This window comes from Lampetra planeri, chromosome 71 (assembly GCF_965212315.1).
Source record: "Lampetra planeri chromosome 71, kcLamPlan1.2.h2, whole genome shotgun sequence".
NCBI classification, from domain to species: domain Eukaryota; kingdom Metazoa; phylum Chordata; class Hyperoartia; order Petromyzontiformes; family Petromyzontidae; genus Lampetra; species Lampetra planeri.
In genome coordinates, this window is record NC_136176.1 from 125,210 (window position 1) to 145,180 (window position 19,971).

At 57.7% G+C, this 19,971-nt stretch overlaps 1 protein-coding gene and 1 long non-coding RNA gene across 2 annotated transcripts in view; one reads left to right on the forward strand and one right to left on the reverse strand.

Moving 5' to 3' along the window:
• Window positions 1-8,423, reverse strand: part of LOC144737523 (uncharacterized) — a 33,809-nt gene extending 25,386 nt beyond the window's left edge. The window contains exon 1 of the mRNA XM_078620253.1: window positions 8,282-8,423. The gene's annotated coding sequence lies outside the window, so the exon portion shown is untranslated. The remainder of the gene's footprint in view (window positions 1-8,281) is intronic.
• Window positions 8,424-8,559: 136 nt separating this feature from the next.
• LOC144737524 (uncharacterized) lies at window positions 8,560-19,360 on the forward strand. Its single transcript, XR_013589013.1, has 3 exons — window positions 8,560-8,642; window positions 17,219-17,285; window positions 17,958-19,360. It is a non-coding gene; the product is annotated as an uncharacterized LOC144737524 (long non-coding RNA).
• The last annotated feature ends 611 nt before the right edge of the window (window positions 19,361-19,971 follow it).

Below are 19,971 nucleotides of genomic sequence, written 5' to 3' on the forward strand. Positions count from 1 at the left end.
CGGCCATGGGCCGCTGACGTTCCGCTGGGCGGCTCGGTGTTTGGACGCCAAGTTCAACTTGCGCCGTTGGGAGCAGATGGCTGTGTGGACGGGGGACCTGGACAAGGACGGTGAACCGCTGGGATGGGCCCCGTCTCGTGTCGTTCACGTTCCGGACAGGTCCAGCGACGACGACTTGGCGGCCACCGCTCCTCGCTGGGTACCGCAGCGCCTGCCAGGGTTGCGACACGACAGTGCCGGGATGCCACGGGCCGGTGCCAACGCGGCCGGCCGTTGGGCGGCCGCGACGTGCTTCAAGTGTGGCCACTTGGGCCACTTCGCTCGAGATTGTCGGCGCCGTTCCGGTCCTCCGTCGACTCTCCCTCCATCCTCTCCCCCGGAAGCAGATCGCCATTCTGCTCGGGCAAGTCGGCATGCATCAGACACCCGATATATCTCGACACCTCATGCATCCCTTCATACCGCGGGGGGCCTATCTGATGATAATTGTGGACACGTAGATTCGGCACCGCGCACTATTACCCAGTGGAAGAAATTGGCTCGGCGGGTGGTCGCGGCTGCGTCGGGGTCTTCTACGGTGCCGGGCACCATTCAAGAGGTAGACGTTCGTATTTTGGTAGACACCGGAGCGTTGGCCACCATCATTTCCGATGTTATTTTTCACCTGCTGTCCATTCCTGCTGCGCGGGTTCAGCCGGCTTTTGACGCATGTATCACCGCGAATGGGGGTAGCATGGGTATCATTGGGCCGGTGGAGGTCCATATTGCCATAGGGAACATTACCGCATCAGGTTCGGTCCTTATCTCGTGGTCATTGGCGGTTCCCTGTCTGTTGGGCACCGATTTCTTCGTCGGATGCCTGTTACGATCCTTGTGGATCAGGGCTGTTTAGAAATGCCTGAAGGACGTAAACTGTGGTTCCTACTGTCCCTGTTGGGCCGCCCACCTCCAGAACCCGCCGTTCACGCGCTTGCTGATGTCGCGGTAGAGATCCCTCCTGGTACGCAGATGCTCATCCCATTGCGTTACCATGAATGGCTGGAGGTTGCGGATGGGATGGCGGGTGTTTTGCTATCCCCATCAAATTTCTTGGCTAAGGCTTTCTCTCTTGTCGCGGCTCAAACCATTGTTTGGGCCAGACAAGCCCCATTCACCCACCCACCCACCACCCACCCACCCACTCACTCACTCACTCACCCACCCACCCACCCACCCACTCACCCACTCACTCACCCAACCACTCACTCACTCACTGACTCACCCACCCACCCCACTCACCCACCCACTCACTCACTCACCCACCCACCCACCCACCCACCCACTCAATCACCCACCCACTCACCCACCCACCCACTCACCCACCCCACCCACCCACCTCACCCACCCACCCACCTCACCCACCCACTCACCCACCCACCCACCCACCCACTCACCCACCCACCCACTCACTCACTCACCCACTCACCCACCTACTCACCCACCCACCCACCCACTCACTCACTCACCCACCCCCCCCACCCACCGACCCACTCACTCACTCACTCACCCACTCACCGACCCACTCACCCACTCACCGACCCACTCACCCACTCACCGACCCACTCACCCACCCACCCACCCACCCACTCACTCACACCACCTACTCACTCACTCACCCACCCACCCACCCACTCACCCACCCCCCCACTAACCGACCCACTCACTCACTCACTCACCCACTCACCCACCCACCCACCCACTCACCCACTCACTCACTCACCCACTCACCCACTGACTCACCCACTCAATCAATCACTCACCCACCCACTCACCCACTCACCCACTCACCCACCCACCCACTCACCCACACACACACCCACCCACTCACTCACCCACTCACCCACCCACTCACCCACTCACTCACTCACCCCACAACCCACTCACCCACCCACCCACCCACCCACTCACTCACTCACTCACCCACTCACTCACTCACTCACCCACCCACTCACTCACCCACCCACTCACTCACCCACCCACCCACCCACTCACTCACTCACCCACCCACCCACTCACTCACCCACTCACTCACTCACCCACTCACTCACCCACTCACCCACCCACTCACCCACTCACTCAGCCACTCATTCAGCCACCGACCCACCCACCCACTAACCCACCCACTCACCCACCCACCCACTCACCCACCCACCCACCCACCCACACACTCACCCACCCACCCACACACCCACCCTCCCACTCACTCACCCTCCCACTCACTCACCCACTCACCCTCCCACTCACCCACCCACCCACTCACCCACTCACCCACCCACCCACTCACCCACCCACCCACTCACCCACTCACCCACCCACCCACTCACCCACCCACCCACCCACCTACCCACTCACCCACCCACCCACCCACTCACTCACCCACCCACTCACCCACTCACCCACTCACCCACCCACCCACCCACACACCCACCCACCCACCCACCCACCCACCCACTCACTCACTCACTCACCCACCCACCCACTCACTCACCCACTCACTCACTCACTCACCCACCCACTCACTCACTCACTCACCCACCCACCCACCCACCCACCCACTCACCCACCCACCCACTCACCCACCCACCCACCCACCCACCCACCCACTCACTCACTCACCCACCCACCCACCCACCACTCTCACCCCCTCACTCACCCACTTACTCACCCACTTACCCACTCACTCACCCACTCACTCACCAACCCACTCACTCACCCACTCACTCACCCACTCACTCAGCCACTCACTCACCCACTCACTCACTCACCCACTCACTCAACCACTCACTCACCCACTCACTCACTCAATCAATCACTCACCCACTCACCCACCCACCCACCCACTCACTCCACCCACCCACCCACTAACTCACTCACCCACTCACCCACTCACTCACCCACTCACTCATTCACTCACCCACTCACTCACCCACTCACCCACTCACTCACTCACTCACCCACTCACACACCCAATCACTCACTCACTCACTCACCTACCCACCCACTCACCCACCCACTTACTCACCCACCCACCCCCACCCACTCACTCACCCACTCACCCCACCCACCCCACCCACCTACTCACTCACCCACCCACCCACCCACTCACCCACCCACCCACACACACTCCCACCCACCCACCCACACACCCACCCTCCCACCCACCAACCCACCCACTCACTCACTCACCCACTCACTTCAGCCACTCATTCAGCCACCGACCCACCCACCCACTAACCCACCCACTCACTCACCCACCCACTCACCCACCCACCCCACCTACCTACTCACCCACCCACCCCACCAACCCACTCACTCACCCACCCACCCACCCACCCACACACTCACCCACCCACACACCCACCTTCCCACCCACCAACCCACCCACTCACTCACTCACCCACCTCACTCACTCACCTCACTCACTCACTCACTCACTCCACCACTCACTCACTCACTCACTCACTCACCCACTCACTCACTCACTCACCCACTCACCCACTCACCCACCCACCCACCCACTCACCCACCCACCCACCCACCCACCACTCACTCACCACACCCACCCACCCACCCACTCACCCACCCACCCACTCACCCACCCACCCCACCCACTCACTCACTCACTCACCCACTCACTCACTCAATCACTCACCCACCCACCCACTCACTCACTCACCCACCCACCCACTCACCCACCCACCCACCCACCCCACCCACCCACCCACCCACTCACTCACCCACCCACCCACCCCTCACACCCACCACCCACTCACCCACCCACCCACCCACTCACTCACTCACTCACCCACTCACTCACTCAATCACTCACCCACCCACCACTCACTCACTCACCCACCCACCCACTCACTCACCCACTCACTCACCCACCCACTCACTCACCCACCCACTCACTCACCCACCCACTCCACTCACCCACTCCACTCACACCCACCCACTCACCCACCCACCCACTCACCCACCCACCCACTCACTCACTCACCCACCCACTCACTCACTCACTCAATCAATCACTCACTCACTCACTCACCACCACCCACCCACCACCTCACCCACCCACCCACTCACCCACCCACCCACTCACTCACCCACTCACTCACCCACTCACTCACCCACTTACCCACTCACTCACCCACTCACTCACCAACCCACTCACCTCACCCACTCACTCAGCCACTCACTCACCCCACTCACTCACCCACTCACTCAACCACTGACTCACTCACCCACCCACTCTCTCACTCACTCACCCACCTACTCACCCACCCACTCACTCACTCACTCACCCACTCAATCAATCACTCAATAAATCAATCACTCACTCACTCACCCACTCACTCACTCACTCACTCACTCACCCACCCACTCACTCACTCACCCACTCACTCACTCACTCACCCACTCACACACCCAATCACTCACTCACATCACTCACCCACCCACCCACCCACCCACTCACCCACCCACCCACTCACTCACTCACCCAGTCACTCACCCACCCACTCACTCACCCACCCACTCACCCACTCAATCAATCACTCAATCAATCACTCACCCACTCACTCACTCACTCACTCACCCACCCACCCACCCACTCACTCACTCACCCCCACTCACTCACCAACCCACTCACTCACCCACTCACTCAGCCACTCACTCACCCACTCACTCAACCACTCACTCACCCACTCACTCACTCAATCAATCACTCACCCACTCACCCACCCACTCACTCACCCACCCACTCACTCACCCACCCACCCACTAACTCACTCACCCACACACCCACTCACCCACTCACTCACCCACTCACTCATTCACTCACCCACTCACTCACCCACTCACCCACTCACTCACTCACTCACCCACTCACCTCACTCACCCACTCACCCACTCACTCACTCACTCCACCCTACTCACACACCCCAATCACTCACTCACTCACCCACCCACCCACCCACCCACCCACTCACCCACCCACTCCCCACCCACCCACCTACTCACTCACCCACCCAGCCACTCACCCACCCACACACTCACCCACCCACCCACCCTCCCACCACCAACCCTCCCACCCACCCACTCACTCACCCACCACCACTCATCACCACCGACCCACCCACCCACTACCCACCACTCCTCACCACCCACTCCACTCACCCACCCACCCACTCCCACTCTCACCACCCACCACCACCCACTCACCACCCTCCACCCACCCCTCACCCACCCACCACCACCCCACACCCACCCACCACCCACCCTCCCACCCACCTCACCCACCCACCCACTCACCCCCACTCACTCACTCACCCACTCACTCACCCACCACCACTCACTCACCACTCACTCACCCACCCACCCTCCCATTCACCCACCCACCCACCCACTCACCTCACCCACCACCCACCCACTCACCCACCCACCCACCCACCTCACCCACCCACCCACCCACTCACTCACCCACCCACCCACCACTCTCCACCCACTCACTCACCCACCCACCCACCCACCCACTCACTCACTCACTCACTCACTCACTCACCCACCCACCCACCACTCACTCACTCACCCACCCACTCACTCACCCACTCACTCACTCACCCACTCACTCACCCACTCACTCACCCACCCACTCACCCACCCACCCACCACACCCACTCACCCACCCACCCACCCACCCACCCACTCACCCACCCACCCACCCACCCACTCACTCACCCACCCACTCACTCACCCACCCACTCACTCACCCACTCACTCACTCAATCAATCACTCACTCACTCACTCAATCAATCAATCACTCACCCACTCACCCACCTACCCACTCACCCACTCACTCACTCACTCACCCACCCACCCACTCACTCACTCACCCACCCACTTACTCACTCACCCACCCACCCACCCACCCACTCACTCACTCACTCACCCACCCACCCACCCACCCACTCACTCACCCACTCACTCACCCACTCACTCACCCACTTACCCACTCACTCACTCACCCACCCACTCACTCACCAACCCACTCACTCACCCACTCACTCAGCCACTCACTCAGCCACCTCACTCACCCACTCACTCACCCACTCACTCAACCACTCACTCACCCACTCACTCACTCAATCATCACTCACCCACTCACCCACCCACCCACCCACTCACCCACCCACCCACTCAACCACTCACTCACCCACTCACTCACTCAATCAATCACTCACCCACTCACCCACCCACTCACTCACCCACCCACTCACTCACCCACCCACCCACCCACTAACTCACTCACCCACATACCCACTCACCCACTCACTCACCCACTCACTCACTCACTCACTCACTCACTCACTCACCCACTCACTCACCCACTCACTCACCCACTCACTCACTCACACACCCAATCACTCACTCACTCACTCACCCACCCACCCACCCACCCACCCACCCACCCACCCACTCACTCACCCAGTCACTCACCCACCCACTCACTCACCCACCCACTCACCCACTCAATCAATCACTCAACATCAATCACTCACTCACCCACCCACTCACTCACTCACTCACCCACTCACTCCACTCACTCACTCACTCACCCACTCACTCACTCATCCACCCACCCACTCACTCACTCACTCACCCACCCACCCACTTATTCACCCACCCACCCACTCACCCACCCACTCACCCACCCACTCACCCACCCACCCACCCACTCACCCACCCACCCACTCACCCACCCCACCCACCCACTCACCCACCCACCCACCCACCCACTCACTCACCCACCCAACCACTCACCCACTCACCCACCCACTCACCCACTCACCCAACCACTCACCCACTCACCCACCCACTCACCCACCCACCCACCCACTCACCCACCCACCCACCCACTCACCCACCCACCCACTCACCCACCCACTCACCCACCCACTCAATCACTCACCCACTCACTCACCCACTCACTCACCCACTCACTCACCCACTCACCCACACACTCTCCACTCACCACTCACTCCACTCACCACTCAATCACTCACCCACTCACCCACTAACTCATCACCCACCCACTCACCCACCCACCCACTCACTCACCCACCACCCACCACTCACTCACCCACCCACCCACTGACTCACTCACCCACCCACTCTCTCACTCACTCACCCACCTACTCACCCACCCACTCACTCACTCACTCACCCACTCAATCAATCACTCAATAAATCAATCACTCACCCACTCACCCACTCACTCACCCACTCACTCCAGCAGCTGCTCCAGCAGACCCACCTCTCACTCTGACCCCCCCCCCCCCTCTCTGTGTCTGTGTTGTCTCTCTCTGCTTGTGTGTCTGTCTGTGTGTCTCCGTGTCTGTGTTTTGTCTATCTCTCAAATTTAGTTCTACCTGATGACGGTTGCTTGTGTTGCAATCGCAACGTCGTACTCTATTATTTAATTTATTTTCTTTCTACGTGACTTTACAGAAAGAACCAGAGAGTAATTCCTGCAGTCACCAAAGCTTCAAATCAAGTTATAACCACAAACGCCACAACCGCACATATAACCACAACCTACTCAACCACAATTATAACCACAACCAAAAACACCAAAGGCACCACAACCAGAGCAACCACAATTACAACCAACACTACAACCACCTATACAACCAAAACTAAAGCCAAGATTATAACCGCAACCAGAACAACAACCACCATAACTAAACAACTAAAACATTGATGCAGATACTACACAACCACTGCATAAAGGGTCTTTATCCCTCTGTGGGTGGGTGAGTGGGTGGGTGAATGACTGAGTGTGAAATGGACTCGAACCTGCACCTCTGCATTGCAAGTGCAGTGAGCTGACGCCCCCCGCGTGTGGAGGGGTAAAGTTGTGGGTACACCCACCCCGCTCCAACGGGTCTGGACCAGCGTGGAAGAGTAGACCAAATACCCCACATCGCGGCCTCTAGTGGAGGCCATTTCTGCCACGACAACAAATCCGTCCCTCCAGATACAAAAAAACTAAATTTAACTCATCCCATCAGCCACAATCTGGCAGTGCCTCTCATCATCAGCAGGGCCGCGCTCTGCTTGGAGCAGCGCCGTGAACTCAGCAGGCGCCCAGAACGTAACGGCTGTGAGCCAGGCGCCTCCTCTGCCTCCCCTCTCCACCACCGCCACTGCTGATGTGTCCACACCATGCAAGGTTTTCACCTTCTTCGGGCTGAGTCGATGTAGAGGAGGACCAGCCAGCGAGCCGCCGCTTCAGCAGCTCGCGAGCCACCGATGGTGGCCGCGAGCGGGAATCCAAATCAGCCGCTCGCCACCCACAATGCACAGCGCTGCCTCCACTCGCCCCGGCCTCAGCGGGGGGAGGGGCGGGGAAGAGGGGGCGGGCCGAGTGGGGTGAAGAGGTGGGGCCAGGGGGTGGGCATGGGGGGGGAGGCTCGGGTGAGGGGCTCAGGGCTCTACGTCTCGGTGGGCGTGGTCACCTGGTACTGCCCCCTCGTCTCGAGTCACGCGCTTCCCCCTGGCAGTTTGTCCGTTAGAGAGGCGGGGAGAAACTCTGGCGAAGGTGAGGAGTGGATCCTAGCTGTGGGTGGGTGGTGCGGTGGTGTGAGTCTGTGTGTGTGGTGTGAGTCTGTGTTTGTGTGAGTCCGTGTGTGTTTGTATCCGTGTGTGAGTCTGTGTGTGTGTGGAGTGGTTAACGCGCTGTCAACACCAGTGACGATTATATGAACCGGTCCTGGGCCTCCCCTAGGTCGACTCAGCCTCAAATGAGTACCTGGTGTGGTGTGTAAATATCGCCACTCGGAGACAAAGGTGTGGTGTTGGCCACCCACGCCCTCGTGTGCTTTTCCGGCCTTCATAGGTGATGCTGGCTAACAGCACTTGCCCCAACAGTTTATTTCAGCTATAAGGGGGATATTTATAGTTGTTGTTCGTGGTGGTGTTGTTGGTGGTGTTGATGGTGGTGGTGTTGATGGTGGTGTTGTTGGTGTTGATGGTGGTGTTGATGGTGGTGCTATTGGTGTTGTTGGTGGTGGTGCTGTTGGTGTTGTTGGTGGTACTGGTGACGGTGTTGATGATGGTGATATTCTTGTTGGTGGTGGTACTGGTGTTGTTGGTGGTGATGTTGATGGTGTTAGTGGTGTTGGTGGTGGTGTCGGTGGTGGTTCCAACGAGCCATCCTGGGTTTAACCTAGCTGGATTGTGTGAGGAGCTCACAAATCCTTGAAGGATCTGGACACATTCCCACCAGTAAGCTCCTCCGGCAGGCAAGGCTGCGTTTGCTGGGTCTTGTAGCCCGCATACCCAAGCAGTTTCTTTTTGGCTGCATAAAGGGGGCTAAACGGCCACGACATGGGCTGTCGAAAATATGGACTGATGCTGTATGGGAGGATGTTGAGTTGAGTAGACTTGTGAAAGACTGGTACCAGCGGTGTAAATAGCATCCTTCACGAGGAAGCTCGTGAAGGAGGCAGCTGGACAGTTGGAGGCAGACTGCCTCCTACAACAACTGAGGGCAGAGGAGTGACGCTCACAACGAGTGGCGGATAAAATTCGGTAAGTTGGCACAGTTGGGCATACAGCTGGTGTATCTGTAGTGGTGGTATTGACGTGCGCCGACTGTGACAGTGATGGATCACGGGGCGGCGCGGGGTGCGGGGTTGGGCACGCGTTGTGGGCGTGGTGTGGACGCGCGCGCCGGGAGTGACAGATGACGGGGCGGCGCGGCGTGAGTGGTGAGGCACGATGAGATGTGGGAAAAGAGGATCGTAGCCAGCGCCCGGCGATTGGTCGAATAAGTGGGTGCTCGCAGCGACGTCCGCAGGTGGGGTATAAAGGGGGACGCGCGAGAGCACTCGGGGAGAGTTACCCAGTTGAAGACCCGAAGACGGAGCTGAAGACTTAGTCAGTGGCGTTAGTCGCCGAGTAGCTAAGTGGATGTTAGTCATCCGAGTAGCTCAGTGGCGTTAGTCGCCGAGTAGCTAAGTGGATGTTGGTCATCCGAGTAGCCCAGTGGCGTTAGTCGCCAAGTAGCTAAGTGGGTGGTTGTCACCCGAGTGCTAAGTGGATGTTGGTCATCCGAGTAGCCCAGTGGCGTTAGTCGCCGAGTAGCTAAGTGGATGTTGGTCATCCGAGTAGCTCAGTGGGCGTTAGTCGCCAAGTAGCGAAGTGGGTGTTCGTCACCCGAGTACTAAGTGGATGTTGGTCATCCGAGTAGCTCAGTGGGCGTTAGTCGCCAAGTAGCTAAGTGGGTGTTTGTCACCCGAGATACAAAGTAGGTGTTAGTCACCTGTAACCAAGTTTGATGAAAATAAAGAGTGTGTTACCCGTGAAGTCGTCTCCCGCCGAGTTACTACATTACAACTGGCGTCAGAAGTAAACCTGTCTTCAAGAAGTATGGACACAAGGAAGACTACCCGTACCCACGAGCAAGGTCGGGATGACGACGGCGTACCGGGGACACCGACCTCAGGAGTAGAGGACGAGGAGTTGCCGCCGATGCAGCACTTCGCGGTGATGGCCGACGCTCCGCTTGCCTCCGACACCGGCCTCCAGGACGCGCACGCCCGGTTGGCGGAGTTGCTACTCGCCGCCGCCGCTGTCTTGGCCGACATCTCCGTTCCGGCGAGCGGAAAAACGGCTGCGGGGGTCGTGGAGGAAGCGACGGTGGAGGATTCCCGCCAAAGGGCGCTTCGCGCCAAAAGTCTGGAAGTTGCCGCCGTTTTTGGGGGGCCGCCACCGATTGGCGGGAAAGACGGACGCCACGTGGCCGGACACCTCCGCGCAGCGCAGCCCACGTCATCGGCGCGCGCCGGAGCCCTCCATTTTGCGCCTGACAACCGAGCCGACATTTTACACAACTCCAGCGGAGCGCGGGAAAATCTCTCCGACGTCGACGACGATCGGGTCCTCCAGCAAAGATTGCCCGCGCTGTCGGCGTTCAAGGCGGATGGGGGCGACTGGGGAGCCTTCCAACGAAGGTTCCTCGCTCATCAGGAGATGTCGGGGTGGTCCGACACCACTGCCCTGCGTGCGTTGCCAGCGATGCTTGACGACGACGCGCTTGCAGCCTTCACATCTGCTGCAAGGTCGTCCCGCTCTACGCTCCAGGCCGCACTACACCTGATGGCGAAGGTGTTCGGGCCGCCCTCCACGTGCCGCCACCAGTTCTACGATCGGCGGAAGGTGGCTGGGGAAACGACGCTAGCCTACCGCACGGCACTGCTCGCCTTGGCGGACGCGGCTTTTCCCCGCATGGATAAGGAGGGGAAGGACGCCATGGTGACGGAGCAGCTGCTGGTGTTGGCCCACGAGTTGGGGGTCCCCATCAACGTGGCAGACGAGATGGAGATCTGCTCCCTGGCGATCGCCACGAGCATTCACGCGTACGAGGTCCTCAAACGCAAGCCGGGGGTCGTCTGCAAATGGCCGGGGAATGCGGCACTGGCCGCCACGATCGCCGAACCTCAGCCAGCTGCAGTGCAGGAGCGGGGCTTCGCTGCATCGTGTCCGGGGGAGTGGAGAACGGGAGGTCGTTCGCCCACACGTTCGCCCCGCAAGCTGGAGCAACCGAAACCTACGACGTCCGTCGTCTGCTACAACTGCGGCCTTCGGGGTCACGTCGCAGCCGGGTGCCGGGCCCCGCGTCCGCGCGCCGCAGGACCACGTCGGGACGACGACCAGGGCCACAAGTCATCCCAACAAAACCCGGCAAGTCGCGGCACCTCACGCGTTCGGTCCACAAACACGGCACATTCGGGTCGCCGCTTCGCGGTGGGGGGTTCGCGGCTGGGTGCCGGGGGTTCAATTCGGCGGGGGGGGTCCGTACGCGGCCCGCAAGCAGTCGAGTGGTCCAAATTGGCCCACAGGATCGTGGCTGCGTCAGCCGGGTCGTCCGTGGTAACGGGGTTCATTGACGGGGTTGAGGTCCGGGTACTTGTTGACACGGGTGCGTCGGCCACCATCATCTCGGACCTTATTTATAACATTCTTCCCGTCCAAAGTAGACCCCTTCTGCCAGTAGACGTGCCATTTTATGCGGCGAATGGGGGATCCCTGGGGATCATCGGCCAGATTCGGGCGACTATTTGCATTGGGGACATTAAATTAGCGGGCCCTATTTTTGTATCATCATCGCTGGCCGTTCCCTGTTTGCTAGGTACGGACTTTTTGTCAAAAATGCCCATCAAAATTCTTATTGATCAGGCCTGCATAGAGCTTCCGTCAGGTCGGCGGGTTGCCTTCTTGTCGAGCCCTATCAAAGTGCGCACGGTTTGTGCGACGGTGCAGGCGCTGGCGACTCACACTGTACGGGTACCCCCGGGATCGCAAATGTTAGTACCCCTTCGGTTCAGGAAGCCACTCGAGGTGGGTGCGGAGGCACAGGGGGTGCTGTTGGGGCCGTCAAACAGAGCCAGTAAGGGCCTCGACTTAGCGGTTGCTCAAACCGTGGTGAGAGGGGACAGTGAGCCGTTCGTAATGGTCCTGAATACGGGGTCGCGGCCGGCCGTAATTGCGCAGGGAACGGTGCTGGCTCACGCCGCGCCGCTGCCCGTTGAGGAACGGCTCGTGGCTCAAGCAGATTTTACTGTCGAGTCGCATCCTCAAAGTGATGAGGGGACTGAGTGGTTGGACTCGCTGTGTGCGGGTTCTGCTAACTTGTCCGGGGTGCAATTGGGAGCATTGAGGGGTTTGCTCATCGAGTTTGCTGACGTGTTCAGCAAACATAAGTACGATATCGGCTGCACTGACCTGTTGCGCCACCACATAGCTACAGGGGACGCGGCCCCTATTCGTCAGAATCCCTTCCGGCTCAGCCCGGCCGAGAAGGAGCATGTGCAATCGGCGGTTAATGATATGTTGGCGGCCGATATCATTTCGCCCTCTTCTAGTCCGTGGGGTGCTCCTATTGTCCTAGTAAAGAAACAGGACGGGTCCTTGCGGTTTTGTGTCGATTTCCGCCGCTTAAACAAAATCTCGATGGCGGATGCGTATCCGCTCCCCAGGATGGATGAGTCGCTGGATGCCTTGGTGGGAGCGCAGTTTTTTTCCACACTCGATCTGCTTTCTGGATTTTGGCAATTGCCACTCGATAACGAGTCTAAACCTAAAACTGCTTTCCGGACACCTGGGGGCCTTTTTGAATTCAACCGTTTGCCCATGGGCTTACATTCCGCTCCCGCCACGTTCCAGAGACTCATGGAATTGGTTTTGTCGGGCCTCCAATGGGATACCTGTTTGATTTATCTTGACGATATTATCGTCTTTAGTCGGACTTTCGAGGAGCACCTCCAGCGACTGAGAGCGGTGTTCCTCAGGATGCGTTCCGCTAAGCTTAAATTTAAACCGGCTAAATGTTTTCTGCTTCGGGAATCGGTCAGGTATTTGGGCCATATCGTCAGTCGTTCAGGGATCTCGACGGACCCTGCTAAGACGCATTGCGTCAGCTCATGGCCAACGCCAACCTCGGTCACGGAGGTTCGTAGTTTCATTGGTTTTGCCTCCTATTACCGTCGTTTTGTCAAGCAATTTGCCACCATAGCCAAGCCCCTGCACGCTTTGACGGCTAAGGGTGTGAGGTTTCACTGGGGGGCAGAGGAGGAGGATGCGTTCTGCTCCCTCCGTGACGCTTTGGTGCAGGCTCCCCCCTTGTGTTACCCCGATTTCACACAACCGTTTTTGCTTGACACGGACGCCAGCAATACGGGTATCGGGGGGGTGCTCTCACAGTTGGTCGGGGGGGTTGAACGGGTGGTCGCCTACGGTAGTAGGGTTCTTTCCCCCGCAGAACAACGCTATTGCGTAACTCGTCGTGAATTGTTAGCCATTGTGTTCTTTACACAGCAATTCAGGCCGTATCTTTACGGCCGTCATTTTACGGTCCGGACGGACCATGCGGCTCTACAATACGCTATGCGCGTGGCGCAGCCATCGGGCCAATTGTCCCGATGGTTGGAGGTCCTTCAAGACTACCAATTCACGACGATTTACCGCAAGGGGTTGCGGCACTCAAACGCGGACGCCTTGTCGCGGTTGCCGCCGTGCACGGACTGCACATGTTTGTTGGGATCAGCGCGGTGCAAACCCCCGGTCGCCGGCACCCCGGGAGTTGCGCTCGCCGCCACTGACACCCCGGGAGAGGACGCCCCCACGGGGAGGGATTCGCTGTTGTCGTTGCCCCTCATTGAGTGGGGCCGCCTCCAGATGTCCGACAGCTCCCTACTTACGCTGCGTCGGAAAGTTGGCGCTCCCGAACAAGGGGAGGCGCGGGTCGGTTCCTGGGTGTGCAGACAGGGCCTGTTGATGAGGTGGGACAACATGTCCCGGCGTCACGTGCTCGTTGTGCCTGTTGCTATGCGGGGTAGGGTTGTTCTGGCAGCTCATGAACGGCTCATGCATCTGGGTTTTCACAAAACGCTCGCCCTAATCCAGCGAGACTATTATTGGCCGGGGATGGGTAACGACGTGGCGAATATTCTTAAGGGATGCGTAGGGTGCGCCAAAAGGAAACCGCCACCATTGGCAGCTAATCCACCGCTGCATTCCATTCAGGTTTCGCGTATAAACGAATTGGTAGCGTTGGACATCTTGGGGCCCTTTCCGGTTACACCAAGGGGAAATAGGTTCCTGCTGGTTGGCGTGGAATACTTCACCCGATGGCCTATGGCATGGCCGCTCGCCAACCAGTCGGCTGCGGCGGTGGCGGACGCCTTTGTCCAGGGTTATGTGTTGGACAAGGGCGCCCCCGAACGCTTGCTGACGGATCAAGGGAAGAATTTTTCGAGCGTTTTGTTGCGCGAGGTGTGCGACCTGTTGGGTACAAAGAAAGTGCGTACTTCCCCCTACCACCCGCAGACTGACGGGATGGTTGAGCGTCTGAACAGAACGATTACGTCTATGTTGTGCCAACAGGTCTGCGACGATCAGGTTGATTGGGACTTACAGGTGCCGGGGGTACTCGCGGCCTATCGAATGGCCCCTCATGCGGCGACAGGGTTTTCCCCATTTTTTCTTATGTATGGGCGGGAGGCCGATCCGGCCATGGACGTCCAACTGGGGATTTCCCAGCCACGTGCAAAATCTAAATTGGCAGACCACATCAAATTTAATATCGCCAAATTGACTGAAGCGCGGGAGGGGGCAAGGTTGAATTCGCGGTCGCGGCAAATTGCAAACGAGAAATTGCATGAGCGGAAGGTGCATACGCATGATTGGAAACCAGGCGATAAGGCCTGGCTGCATTGTCCACATGCACCGTTGGCTACGTCCCCCAAGTTGTTGAGACCTTGGAGGGGACCGGTGGAAATTGTGCGGGTTGCACGGCCCCAGAGTATACAGATTAAATGGGGGAAACGCCGTTGGTATGTGCACCCCTCCCGACTGAAGCCCTATGCGGCACCGTGTGACCCCGTTCTGTGCCGTGACGACCGGGCGTGTGATGTGACCGTCGACTCGGGGAGGGAGGTGTCGCAGGCTGATCCTCACGTGTCTCTACCTGACCCGCCCCCAGGTGCCTCGGGCTTGACGGCTGCTGACCGTCGAGAGCCTGAACCCCGGGGCACGCACGAGTCCTCGATGCCTGGCCGATGTCTTCCTGAACCGCCGGCACCACCGGACGTTCAACCGCGTCTGGTGCCGTACGACGGACCGGCAAGGCGGACTCGGGCTAGGTCTCAACAATTTTCATGAGGACGGTTTTTTTGTGCTCTACACCGAGCTCGCCCGGTGTTCCCCTCTGCCGGGGTAATGTCCCGTTGTAGGGACGCTCGGAAGAAAAGGGGACACTGCACGAGTCGAAAAAAAAAAAAAAAATTTCCATTTTTTTTTTTTGTATACACATTGCTATTGTCACTCGTCGGTTTGTATATATTGTTCTATTGTCGCGGTGGCATTGGTTGAGGGTTGCGGATGGTGGTGTTCGCGTCGTGTTGTGTTGTTAGCTTAGTTGTTGTTCTTGTTGTTGTGTTGTGTTACGGGGCACACAGGGAGGGTTTGTATATTTTTGTAGCAGCCGGGGCGGCTGCGAGCTATGTGGTAGGGGGTGATGTAGTGGTGGTATTGACGTGCGCCGACTGTGACAGTGATGGATCACGGGGCGGCGCGGGGTGCGGGGTTGGGCACGCGTTGTGGGCGTGGTGTGGACGCGCGCGCCGGGAGTGACAGATGACGGGGCGGCGCGGCGTGAGTGGTGAGGCACGATGAGATGTGGGAAAAGAGGATCGTAGCCAGCGCTCGGCGATTGGTCGAATAAGTGGGTGCTCGCAGCGACGTCCGCAGGTGGGGTATAAAGGGGGACGCGCGAGAGCACTCGGGGAGAGTTACCCAGTTGAAGACCCGAAGACGGAGCTGAAGACTTAGTCAGTGGCGTTAGTCGCCGAGTAGCTAAGTGGATGTTAGTCATCCGAGTAGCTCAGTGGCGTTAGTCGCCGAGTAGCTAAGTGGATGTTGGTCATCCGAGTAGCCCAGTGGCGTTAGTCGCCAAGTAGCTAAGTGGGTGGTTGTCACCCGAGTGCTAAGTGGATGTTGGTCATCCGAGTAGCCCAGTGGCGTTAGTCGCCGAGTAGCTAAGTGGATGTTGGTCATCCGAGTAGCTCAGTGGGCGTTAGTCGCCAAGTAGCGAAGTGGGTGTTCGTCACCCGAGTACTAAGTGGATGTTGGTCATCCGAGTAGCTCAGTGGGCGTTAGTCGCCAAGTAGCTAAGTGGGTGTTTGTCACCCGAGATACAAAGTAGGTGTTAGTCACCTGTAACCAAGTTTGATGAAAATAAAGAGTGTGTTACCCGTGAAGTCGTCTCCCGCCGAGTTACTACATTACATATCTACCAATCATCTCAGCCAACCTTTGGAACCTGGGTCTGTCCCGTGACGTCTTGTCAGCGAGCCTTCGACACTTCGTGTGGCCTGAAAGTGCACCTGGCCTGGCAAAGGCGCCGTGGTGACATCATCGCTACTAAGTGGCGAATGTCGGTTGTTGTTTTTGTGTTTCGTGTTGTGAGTGATTGGTGATGATGTGAGTCTGTGTTGATGATGTGGGTTCATGGTGTGAGTCCGCATTGTGACTTGACTCGTGTTGAGATGTGGGTGCTGTCACACCCCCTCGACTCTATGTGATCCTCGGCTTCGTCTCCTGCTTCGCACGCAGAGACCTGGACTGCGCGAGAGACGCTATTAGTTCTGTGCACCCTGCTCTGCAGGTTGCCACCATGGAGGTACGTGTGGCTCTTCGACTCGTGTGGTGAATATTAATGGACGTGTGCTCTCCACTCCGCGTGTGGCTACCTGTCACCTATCCATACACCTAAGTGTGCATCTGCTTTGCTGCCTGAGTGTGTGTGCATCTATCAGAGTATCTCCCCAAGATCCTCTCTGTGTACCTGCCTTTCTACGTTTTAATAATCTACTGTACTTTTATCTATCCACTACTGGATGAAGGCCTCCTTCCTTGAGACCCTGCTACCCCTCACGATCATGCGATGGAATAATCCACCAAGCACCGATTTTGTCGCTCCATCTTTCTTGCAGCCGTCCTCTCAGACGTGTTCCGATACTTGGCTGCACCTCCGTTATTGTTCTAGACCATCAACCATCGTTGTTCCTCGTGGCCGTGGCATGTCCTGGCCCAGCCCTACTTCTCTTAACAGTTTGAAGGATGCCATTAACCTGCGTGTGTCCTTTAAATACACACGTGTCTCATTGTTAATCCAAGTGTGACATCTGACATTGGCCAAATATCCGAACGCTGAGAACTGACATCTCAGCAGGACCCTCCTGAATGTGGAGCCCAGGATCTCAGAGATCCTGGCTCAGTGCTCGCCGCTTGCACTATTCCCCACATCTTGCTAAAGCCTATGTGGTGGACCTTTGTCTTTGTGTGTGTGTAGATGAGCCAATCTGGAGAGGCGAGGAATAAGGGCGAATTTTGTACCACGTGGAGGGCGCTGTCCTCAGAGGGCACCGCCTCCATCTGCATCAAATCACCGCAAGGTAAGAACAGGAATGAGGGATGTCACAGAGGGCCATGGTGAATGGTGGAACATCACGATGGCCATGTTGCATGGTGGATGTCACAGTGGCCATGATTCATTGAAGATTTCATAGTGGCCATGATGCATGAGTGATATCCAGGTGGCCAAGTTGCATGGGGGACTTCATGTTGGCAGTGTTGTATGGGGGACTTAATGGTAGCCATGTTGCATGGGGGACTGCATGATGGTGGCCCTGTTGCATGGGGATGATTATTTGTGCTCTGGCCCCAGCACATCACACGCTTTCAGATGCGCTTCCGATATTAGGAAGCCACTGGAGCTATACACTTTTAAATCATCTAGATTGAAAACTAATTTCTTGAGAACTTATTTGGGGCATCAAGTCCGATTTAGTTACATTTAATTTGTATCCCAAAGCACCTCCATATTCCGTCACTAAGGCCAGAACGGCGGGGAATGAGGCCTTCGAATTTGGGTGATGAGCAGGCGTCGCCACCCCACGCCAGCAGGGGGCGGCATAAGGGTAGCCGGTTCGTGAAGACCCGGCCCACGCCGCCTGGAACCCCCCCTCCCACCTTCTCGGAGCTCCGGACCCCAGCAAGCCTCCCGAGGAAGATGCTGAAGGAAAGCGCTGGTGCGTTCACGGAGGATCGCAGCTTCCCAGGTCCGCGCTGCCAGGGTCACCTTGTAGGGGAAGTGTGGCCACCGAATGGAGAACTTGGCAACTTGTGAGGAGACGGAGCATTGTAGGAGAGGAGCGCAGGGAGGGGGATGGAGGTCAGACGTTGCACGAGAGGAGGCGAGTCACGTCTGAATGCCTACGGGATGGAGGAGAGCACCGGCCTCGCTGAAACCGGGGGCTTCCATGCAAAAGAATCGACGAGATTAAAAAAAAACAAGGAAAAAAATCGAGCGTGTTGTGAGGATTTATAGACAGTGGAGAAGTATCAAGAGGCGTGATAAGGGAGGGTTGCTTGCTACAAGGGGTAGGAGTGGTCCCTTCATCGCGCCTTCTTCTCTCGTGATTAGACTGCTCTTTCTCTCCATCGCGACGCTCAATGTTTACTTTCAGCCGGAACGCTCCGGATCGCTTACACCGGGAATAATTTAGCACTCGCACTCACCAGCGTGATGAAATATGATCAAATGACCCCCATTGTTAACGCGACGTACGGGAGGGGCCTTCATCCGTTGTTGTGCTGAGAATGACTGGAATGGATTTTATTTTTGACGCATGCTGCAGTATCCTGCATTTGGGGAGTGGCGGTGCAGTGATTGGTGGTCTCAAGCTGCATTTCCAAGAGGGTCCTGAGGGCAGGAGCTGAATTGTTCGTCGTGTGTGGCAGGAAACTGGAATGCCCGAACAAAGCCTACGTATATGGAGGGGCTAACACCCAAGGAACTAATTTTATTTTTGTTCATCAGACAGCCCCAAAGACCCACACACACAAAACAGCCAGCAAAAAACATGACTATTAAATGTGTCACCGATAAAGAGATAATAAGTGTCTTGAATCGAGCACGGTTATAGGAATATTGGAAATACAGGGGGTAAAGTTTACGTGTGTCTGTGCGTATATTGTGTCGTGTCGGATGTGTGAGGAATTCCACTTAAGCCTTTGCAGTCTGTCACGAGAATTATGAAATGCTCCACATGACACCCAAGTTTTCAACAAAAGCTGGTAACGAGACAACGACGCACACATCTGCAGCCTTCTCTCTCAAGTGATATAATTTAGCTAAGTTCATTCCGAGCCTACGTTGATCCCCCATTGCGGCGTCTCCCAAGAACTTTAAACAGCCCGCCGAGCCCTCCCAGCCACCGTCGTGTTCCGATCGAGCCTGGCGACACGTGGCTCGGCAACGCGAGCCTTCGATTGATAACGGGGCGCAAGAGCTCACTCAGCAG